Raw genomic sequence first — 9782 nt, 5'->3', positions numbered from 1 at the left:
GGGAGGGCCGGAATGCCCCAGAGGATGGACTTGAAGGATCAGTGCATGGAGGTCACCCCTTCACCAGCCATGATTTCCATACCTCACGAAGGAGGTGACATCTACTTCAGAGCTGTCATTAGAATTCAATCAAAGCCAGATCCTGTGGAGTATGCCTCTAATTACAGCAGCTTTGGAGGCTGAGGCAGAAGGATCACTATTTGGAGGTCAACCTCAGCAACTTAGTGAGGCCCTAAGCACCTCAGTGAGACACTGTTTCTAAATAAAATAAAAAATGGCTGGGGATGAGACTCAGAAGTGAAGCACGTCTGCTCAGTCCTCAGTATAAAAAAAAAAAAGAGGATTAAATTAAATAATCACTCTCACAGTGCCTAACACATGGTAGTTATTTAGCAAGTGCTATTTTTCTTCTGTATTTAAAAGGATTTAATGAGCAAAAAGGTGATCCTCTCAGTCGAGCTCTGCTGTTGATTAGATTTTTTGATGTGGAAGAAATTTAGATAATAGTTCTGGAGTCTCAGTTTCTACATGCTGTTAAACTAGGTTAAGAGTATTGGCTGTATCAAATGATAGGCAGCCCCAATAATGGGGTCCAGCCTCAGAGTCAGCCAAGCCTAGCCTCTGTTAACTGGAATGTGCTATTTAGAAAACAATATTTACAATTTTCTACTCTGCCATCTTCCATACAGCATGTCTTTGGGATCTTAAGTTAGTAGGTTAAATAATTCAGTGAGAAATCCATCTAACTTAAATTGTGAGTTTCAGACACAAATCAAGATTGTAGAATATTTTTATGTATTAATGCATTAATCATTAATGAATTAAGTAATGCATTATTAAATATTAAGTAATGCATTTATTATTCAATGCCTTAAATTAATGCATTATCCTTCTAAGGCACTAATAAGTGGTTTTCTTTTTTAAATTTTTATTTTTGACATTTTATAATATACTTGGCTTAGTGCAGTGGTGAGCACCTCTAATTCCAGCAGTTCGGGAGGTTGATCCTGGAGCATTGTGAGTCAAAGCCAACCTCAGCAACAGCGAAGCCCTAAGCAGCTCAGTGAGACTCTGTCTCTAAATAAAACCAAAATAGGGCTGGGGATGAGGTTCTGTGATTGAGTGACCCTGAGTACAATCCCTAGTACCAAAATCAAAACAAACAAACAAAAAATTTGCATTATTTTTCTAAAGCCCAAATTGGGTGTTTTTTCTCTTTCTCTTTGTTTTTAATATTTTTTTATGCAGACCTGAAAATGGAACTCAGTGCCTCTACCACTGAGCTACAGCCTCAGAAGTTTTCTCCTTACCGTTGACAATTTTTTAAAATTTTTTCCATATTAAGAATTCAAGATCATTTTTTAAAAAAAGAATTTAGGATGACTGGTCTAAAGTTTAGTAAAGCACTTGCCTATGGGCAGTGTCAGTATTTACCATCTATATTCCTGCCACACTCTGCTCAAGATTTTCTTAGGACCCTAGTGTTTGGCATGATTGTCACCATCGGCCAGTCCATTATGGATGTGATGATAGGCATGGACAGGGACCCCCTCAAAGATGGGTTCTGGGATCTGCCTTCTGATCACCACTCAGGTGAACCCCCACTCTCACCCCGCTTCCTGAGTGACCCTGTTGTCCCTCTTCCTCCTCAGCAGTACTCAGCCAGACATGGGGCCATGCCAGGCTCAGGGCTAGGTTCAAGGCTAAACACTGGCCTGAGCAGGGTAAGACCCCAGGTTGGAGGCTGGTAACCGCCCAAAAAGAAATCATTCAAATAAAGACACTGCACCCATCTACAACGAGAAATACTGAAATCAATAAAGGCATGCTGTCCACCTGCAAACCCAAAAACAATTAAGAAACAAAAAAAAAAAAATTGGGGCTGGGGCTCAGTGGCAGAGGTTCACCTGGCATGTACAAGGCCTTGGGCTCGATCCTCAGCACCCCATAAAAATAAAAAAAAGATGTTGTGTCCACCTCCAACTAAAAAATAGATTTAAAAAAAAATAGAGAATTGAAAGACCCTGGCTTTGGCTTCTGAATTTTCATGAGGCAGATTGAGGAAGGGTCTCTTATTTGGCCCTCATTGCAGAGAGCCCTGTCATTGAAGATGGAAGGAACCAGGGCACTGGGGCCAGTAACACAGAGTTCACTTCTATTAATTAATTTATTTTAATTCCGCAGTTCTTTGTGTCAGGCTTGATCGTCTTCCATTTGCATGAGCTTCATTATAAAGGGCACGGCCTGGGCTCTGGCTTTTCCCTCTCCATCTCAAGCAACATTTGTGAAACCATCCTGGGGAAGGCCTTCAACCCCACCACCATCAACACCGAAGAAGGTAAGGGCCCTGCCTCCCGTTGGGCACATCTGCTGGAAGATTTCATGTATGCAGAGTATTCCTCTGGGGGAAAATAACTGTTTCAGAATCATTTCTTCTGAATTTTCAGTGTGCAAATGTTTAAAATTATAGCTGAGTGCAGAAGCTCAAGCCTATCATTCCAGCAGCTCAGGAGGCCAAGGCAGGATGATCACAAGTTGGAGGCCAGCCTCAGCAACTTAGAGAGGCCCTGTCTCTAAATAAAATATAAAAGTAGCTGGGGACAGGGCTCAGGGGTTAAGAGGTCCTGGGTTAAATCCCTAGTACCAAATAATAATAATAATAATAATTATAATTATAATTATAATTATAATTATTATTATTATTATTATTATAACAATGACAACAACAACACTTACAATCAAAATGGTATCTAAACTTTCATGTCTTATAAGAATATTTCAAGGACAGTTAGCATGCCACAGAGTAATCCTGCCTCAAATTTCTTAGCAGGAACCTGCACTAAAAAGATAAAGAAGTGTTGATTTTAGTCTATTGTCTTCTGGTGGACATTTCAGTTCTTTCTCAGTCACAGTTAGCATCGAAGTGAATATCCTTGGGCAATCATCTGCACATATTTTAGCAGTTGTTCTTAGAGAATAAGATTCTAAACATAAAATTTCTACACCAAACCACTTGTTCAGGCAAGGAGCAGTTAGTTCAATGTTTACAAGTTCAAGGACAGCCTTAGCAAATAAGTGAGACCCTGTCTCAAAACAGTCATGAGTAGAATGACTGTTCCTGGGTTCAACCCACAGTATTGCCATTTTGGGGAGGAAGGCACTGGGGATTGAAATCATGGACAGTTAACCCCTGAGCCCCGTCCCCAACCCTCTTTTGTATTTTATTCAGAGACAGGGTCTCGCTGAGTTGCTTAGAGCCCCAATTTGGCTGACATTAGCCTCCAATTTGCAATCCTCCTGCCTTAGCCTCCAGAGCCACTGGGATTGCAGGCATGCACCAAGACACCTGGCTTACAAATCTTAATAAAATAAAAATTGAAAAACATGTGAAACTTCTTAGAAGAGGGAAATTGACTTTTTTTTCTTTTCTTTTTCTTTTGGCCTCTAATCCCTGAATCTGTTTTTTGCTGGGAAGTCTCTCATGGAAAATATTTGTGTGCATTTTTTGTGTTTTTTTGGAATTGACTGTGGAGCTGGTTCTTGGCTTTCAGTGCCATGACATCAAATTGAGGAAACTGCAGATGAGTCCCTGCAGGGTGCCTGAGAGATCCCATGGGAAAGACTGGGCCCCAGGTAGGAGTGTCGGTGACACTTACAGAAGAGTAGGCAAAGGTGACACGAGACTCTTCCTAGAATTTCAGAAAATCTAAGGTGAATTGGGGATCTGGGGCAAAGCAGCTGGGCCCCAGCTGTGGATGTGGCGGTGAAATCTGTGTAGGAGTTTAGGAGTCTGCCAAGACCTCCTGGCTTTGGCAGGGGGCTGCCTTCAAAAAAGAGTGTGAGCAGTGGTGACCACAGGGGACCAGTCAGCGAAGGCTTGGGCCATGGCAGCCAGCCAGAGGATCACTTTGCTCTGGAGCAGGATGGTGAGTGAGGGGACAGTTTTGAAGGAATGATTTGCTGTCCCTTGGAGACAGGCTGAGAAAATGTCTGGCAAGGTGGCAAAGCCATTCAGCCTGAGTCAGCCAGTGTGACATCAGAGTGAGGGCCTTAGGACTTAGGGAGAGATGAAGGCCACAGACAACTGAGACATGGAGGTGGCTGCCTTGGCCACCTCTGGTACCTCGTTGGGGCAGAGATCTTACCTGGGGGGCTTTGAGTGGTCCTGTAAGGAGCCAAAATGGTGGAGCCACGGGGACAGCCCCAGGACGGGCAAGAGGATGGTGGAGCAGGCTCAGGTAGCTTTCAGCTGAAAGGCTTTCCTGTTAGCAGGACTGCCACCATGGCTCAGTTTGTGACCTGTAAAGTGGGGTGTGGAACGGCCCCTAGAGTGGAGAGTGCAGTTGGTCCTTCTTCCCTGAGGTGGGGGACAGTCCAGGCTGGGAGGGAGGTGGACAGTACAGATGTCACATGGCTCTTGCCCCCATAACACTAGTGCATGAAACAACCCATTTCCTAGAGATCAGAGGGTAGTGATTTTCAAGGAATGACCATGTTAAACATTCAGAAAGCTTCTAAGGCCCACACCCTGCCATTGATGTCACCCACCTTTCATTTCAGACATTTGTCAGTAAGGTGCTGTTAAGCACTAGGCGCTTCTGTGGGTGCTAATAATACAAAGGGATAGAACGTAAGGTGTGTGAGCATCAGTGTCATCCCAGGGCCCCGGGGTCAGAATAGAGCAGAGAAGGAAGATGGGGTGACTGGGGAAGAGTGATACAGGTCCATCTAGAGAACCTGGCGGGTGCAAAGGCCCTGGGGCAGAGATGAGTTGGTCTGTTTGAGGGTCCACTTATGGCTCAGTGGAGCAAGTGCAGGGATTCAGAGAGGTCATTGGTTGCAAGAGGAGCCAGGACAAGTCCCTACTCTCTCCTACTGAGATTGCTGAACTTCCTCCTTTACAAAATGCTCAAGGTTTCATGTCTCCAGATTCTTTACCATAGAAACATCAGCAGTTGTCCTACACAGCCACAATTGGCAGGGAGAGGGGCTGTAAGAAGACCACCACGGGTATGCCAGGGGGCCAGGGAAAGCTAGGACAGCGTTTCTGTCACAGATATCCTGTCCATGTGGTCTACAGGACTAATGGCCCATCTGAGTGGACATCCAGAAGGTGACACGAGTCCTGCTGTTCCAACTCTGGGGTAACAGGAAAATGCAGTCCCAGGGAGAGACTGGGACATCTGAGTCCCCAGCTATTAGCCACTCTGCCCACAGATGCCACGTTTAGTAAAGCACCGACCTGGGCCGCAGGGGCCATGGTGACAGCGTTTCCCACTGTGTTCTTGTTCTAAAGTCAGTCTCATGCCATTTCTGAAGTGCTCAGACCTTGGTGCCCTGTGCTGCAGTGTCCCTGGCTGGTCTGTTGCCTTTTCCTCAGGCCAGGTACCTTTCTGCCTGTTGCTGAGGCTAAGGTAGGAGGATATCAACTTGGAGGCCAGCCTCAGCAACAGCAAGGCCTCAGCAACTCAGTGAGATGCTGTCAGTGAATGAAATACAAATAGGCTGGGAGTGGGGCTCATGGCTGAGGGCCCCTGGGTTCCATCCTTGGTGCCAAAAATATCCAGATCATGACCCTGTGACTGTTGGTGCCATGAGTCTCCTGGCTGAGTCTCCTGGCTGATTCTGTTCTCCTGCCTCTGCTTTCGCCAGGAGGAGGCCCAAGACCCAGCGGAGTCCAGCCCTTTGTTCTTCCCTTCACGTTTGTATTCTACTCTGCCAACAGGCATGGAATTCGAGGTCGCCATCTTGCACTGTTCCATCCCTGGGCCATGAACACAAACAAAGTCCCAGCCCTTAGAGAGGTTTTCTCCCACCAGAATCACCTCTACCTCAGGAATCTCATTGCCTCCATCTTTGTCATTGCTGTAATCATCCATTTCCAGGTATGTCCAGCATGAGCACAAAAAGTCTGCATTTTTTTTTTATTTTTTGGTACCAGGAATGGAACCCAGGGACATTGAACTCCTGAGCCCCATCCCCAGCCTTTTTTTAAATTTTATTTAGAGACAGACTCTCACTGAGTTTCTGAGGCTGGCCTCCAATTTGCAGTCCTCCTGCCTCAACCTCCAGAGCTGTTGGTGATGACAGGCCTGTGCCACTGTCTCTGGCTTCAGTATAATTGTTTGTTTGTTTTTTGTTCTGTTTACATATGAATGGCTGTAGAGTGGATTCTATTATATTTTGAAACCAGTTTTTCTGGTTTCTTTCTGTGTGTGCCTCAAGCTAAGTGGGAGTGAGGGAAAAGGCAGATGCTCTCCAGCAATGTCAGAAAGTTAGTATTCAATATTTTAAATAAAAGAAAAGGCAGGAATATTTAAAATAGTTTTGATTATTAGATGCATATAAAAATTAATATGTAGTGTCCAGGCCTGATGTGGTGGTACATACCTGTAATCTGAAAAATCATAGAGGCTGAGGCCTTGAAGGATCACATCTTTAAGACCACCCTTGGTTACTAAGAGAGACCAGTTCTCAAAATAAAATATTGAAGAATTGTGAATATATATGAATGATAAAGCACCCCTGGTTTCAATCCCCAGTACCATATAAAACAGTAGTTTCTAAAATTTAGACCCAAATCAGCATCCTCCACTCTATCTGCAACTATTTAAAGTTCTAAAAGGCAATAAATTTAGCCATACATACTACTAGTTGACTGATATTGACCATAATCTTGAAATATATACATAGAATCTTGAAATATGTACTTGAAATATATACATAATCTTGAAATATATACATATACACAATGTATTAGGTGTTCCCATTATTTTTTCCAATAGCAATGAGAGAGGGAGAAAAACCAATTTAGCTTATGGGGCCACTTCTCTCTTTTCAGGACTAATGAATCAAATATTAAAAGGCTTTAGTGTTTAATTGATTATCATTTATGAAATCAGAATGATATGCATTCTGTGATTTCTTGCTTAATCTACATTGGAAACTTTATTTTTTCTGACTATCAGCATCTGTACACACCACAACACCCCACTCTATTTTTCAATAGTTACAAGTACCTGTGTTCATGCTTCATCAGTTAGTTATTCCCTTTTAAAAATAATTATGTGTTGCATTCTTTGTTTACACAAAATTTATGAAGGTTAAAAACCAGTAATAATTTTCACAAATTTGACTTTAAAATAGATTTCATCACAAAACACACACAAGAAGTAAGAATGCTTTCTTTCTCAAATTTATTAGCCTTTCTAACATCCAATATCAGGACATGAATGCTGCTCATGGAGGGATGTTCTTACCATCAAGAACAATCAATACTACTTTCTTCTATCCCATCAAATATTACAAAAAGTGCACATTTTACTGTGTTTCATATGCAGAACTTGACTTTCCATTATTTGTTTAGTGGGTTTTTGCTTTCTTTTTTATCACTTTGTTTTTCCTGTATTTTCCAATACTCATTTTTTTGTGTGAGAGGTATGAAAAATAGATTACTAGAATTTTCTAACTTTTGCTGTATTCAATCATTTGATTACTTACTAGCTAATATTTCTATTAAAGCATCATTATAAAGGTAGGACTGAGGTAAGCTAACAAAACTATTTTCAAGGTCTACTGCAGAATCAGCATAACTTTCTTGAGCTCTGTAGTTAGAACCACAATTTCTGTACACAAACTGTGCTCTTTTTGTTTTATTTTTTTTCTATATTGAGTAACTCTCTTTGAAATGAGGCACAGAAAATTGCTTTTTTAGAATTTTATCATTAATGAAAAATCTATTATTATTTATCATTAATTGACAGTCTGCTTACGATTTTTTCTTTAAATCTTGTGGTTATTCTATATGTATCATCTATAATCTATCATTAATGATAAATACTTGGGTTCTATTCTTGCTTTATTGAATCTGACCATAGTTTTTTTCTTTAAAGGATATTCTATTTGATTAAAGCATAACTTCTTGAGAAATTCTGTAGATATGTTTAGCATGTTTAAATATTATTTTCTTGAATATAGCATTCAATCAAAATGGAATATTTCCAGACCAGATTTTCTTTCCAGTATATACATGAAAGAAACTGGATAAAATATGGAAAATAATATCCATGTTTTTCAGACACTAAAAACAGGCATAGCAGGTGAGTGAAACCATAAGCAATAAGTGTAGACTGGTTAGGTAAACTTTAACTTTATTTTTAAAATTGTTCTTAATAAGTGTAGTTTGATAATCTGCTGTTAAAAATTATTGGTAAAGGGGAAGTAAGAATAGTTAAATTATACCAGTGTAAGAAAAACTTGAGGTCTGGCAACTGAGAGTAGACTGTGGAGAAAAATTCATGTTATAATAGGGAAGAACATCCCACATTCTCTTCACCCTGTCACCTAATTAATCTCACCAAAAACCACCAAGACACTCAGAATAAAAGGTTTCAAGTTCAGTAGTCACACTATCTCCAAATACAAAAAGCAGTTACAATTCAACTGAACACAGAAGCTTGTGTGCAAGTTACGAGGATCTGAGATATTTTATAAAACGTTAGGTTAAAGATGATTCTGTTTTTTTTTTCTTTTTTTTTTGTATGTGTGTGTTTTATTTTGTTCTGACGGTGTGGCTATTCCTTGGTTACCTTAACTCAACAAAGAAACTGTTATATTTTGATGAAATATCAGTGACTGACCCACATTAAAAAAAGAAAAATATTTTCAAAATTTTAAAAAAGCTTAATTACAAATATATATATATATACTGCTTTCTCCCTCCACATTATGCATTTTAACGTTTTTTTTAAAGTTTTTATTTTATTTTCTTTTTTTAGTTCTGAAAATTAGACAGTAAAAAAGCTTCTGGGAGAATTTACAACAAATTGCATGAGGGTCTGTGAAGCTGAGAGCCTGGAGCAGGGCTGGGAGGAGCAGACAGAAAGGAGTCTTCCTCTTAGTCACTGGAGGCCAACTATAAATAAAAAGAGACAAAAATCAATAATTGTAAGCCAGGAAATGACACAGATTATCAAGTTAGTATGAGTTATGAAAATTTCATATAATCAAGAAAATGGAAAAATCATGAACAGGATTAGGAAAAATAGGTGTAAATTTTATTTTTAGAAGTTTATTTGTAAAACACAAAAAATAAAGATGAATTTTATCTTATGACTTTAAATGGAAGGTAGAGAGTTATGCAAGTCATAAAGTACTTCACAAACCTTTCTTCAGTTACAAAAGCATAATAAATGTATAGCTTCTACTTATTTTACTCTTTATCATCCTTTGCATTTCGCCTAGGGTCACACTTGTAGAGTGTGACCAATAACTAAGCAAATAACTAATCAAGAAGATAATCACGAAGTTACACTTTTCTCAGAAAACCCCAATAAATTTCAGAGCAAAGAATTGCTACAACACCTATTCATTCCCTTCTTTGGGAAAAGGTCCCTTTATAAATCATATAGAAGGAGAAATTGGCCATCTTTTAACAAAATGTTACTGGAAATAAATATGAGTTAGCTTCATTTAGAAGTAAATGGAAATAAAATAGCATCATTTTACAGTATATATCAGCGTTAGCCTTCAAAAATGAAAACTGGAAAAAGCTCTTTCTAAAGAGAAGAATACTTGGCAGCACACTTCACCCTTAATTACACTGTAAAAAATGTTACCTCAGCTAAGAAGGTACATAAACTTATAGGAAGAAATTAAGACTTTTCAAGAGTCTAGAAGGAACTTTTGAAGACTATAAAATTTTGGGGGTACAGTAATCCGGATGGATCTCTGAAAGAGATAATGCAGTGTAAATATCATGAGATTTCATGCTATCAAATACC

The sequence above is a fragment of the Callospermophilus lateralis genome, unplaced genomic scaffold (assembly GCF_048772815.1).
Source record: "Callospermophilus lateralis isolate mCalLat2 unplaced genomic scaffold, mCalLat2.hap1 Scaffold_153, whole genome shotgun sequence".
Lineage (NCBI taxonomy): Eukaryota > Metazoa > Chordata > Mammalia > Rodentia > Sciuridae > Callospermophilus > Callospermophilus lateralis.
Note: the sequence above shows the minus strand (reverse complement) of the source record.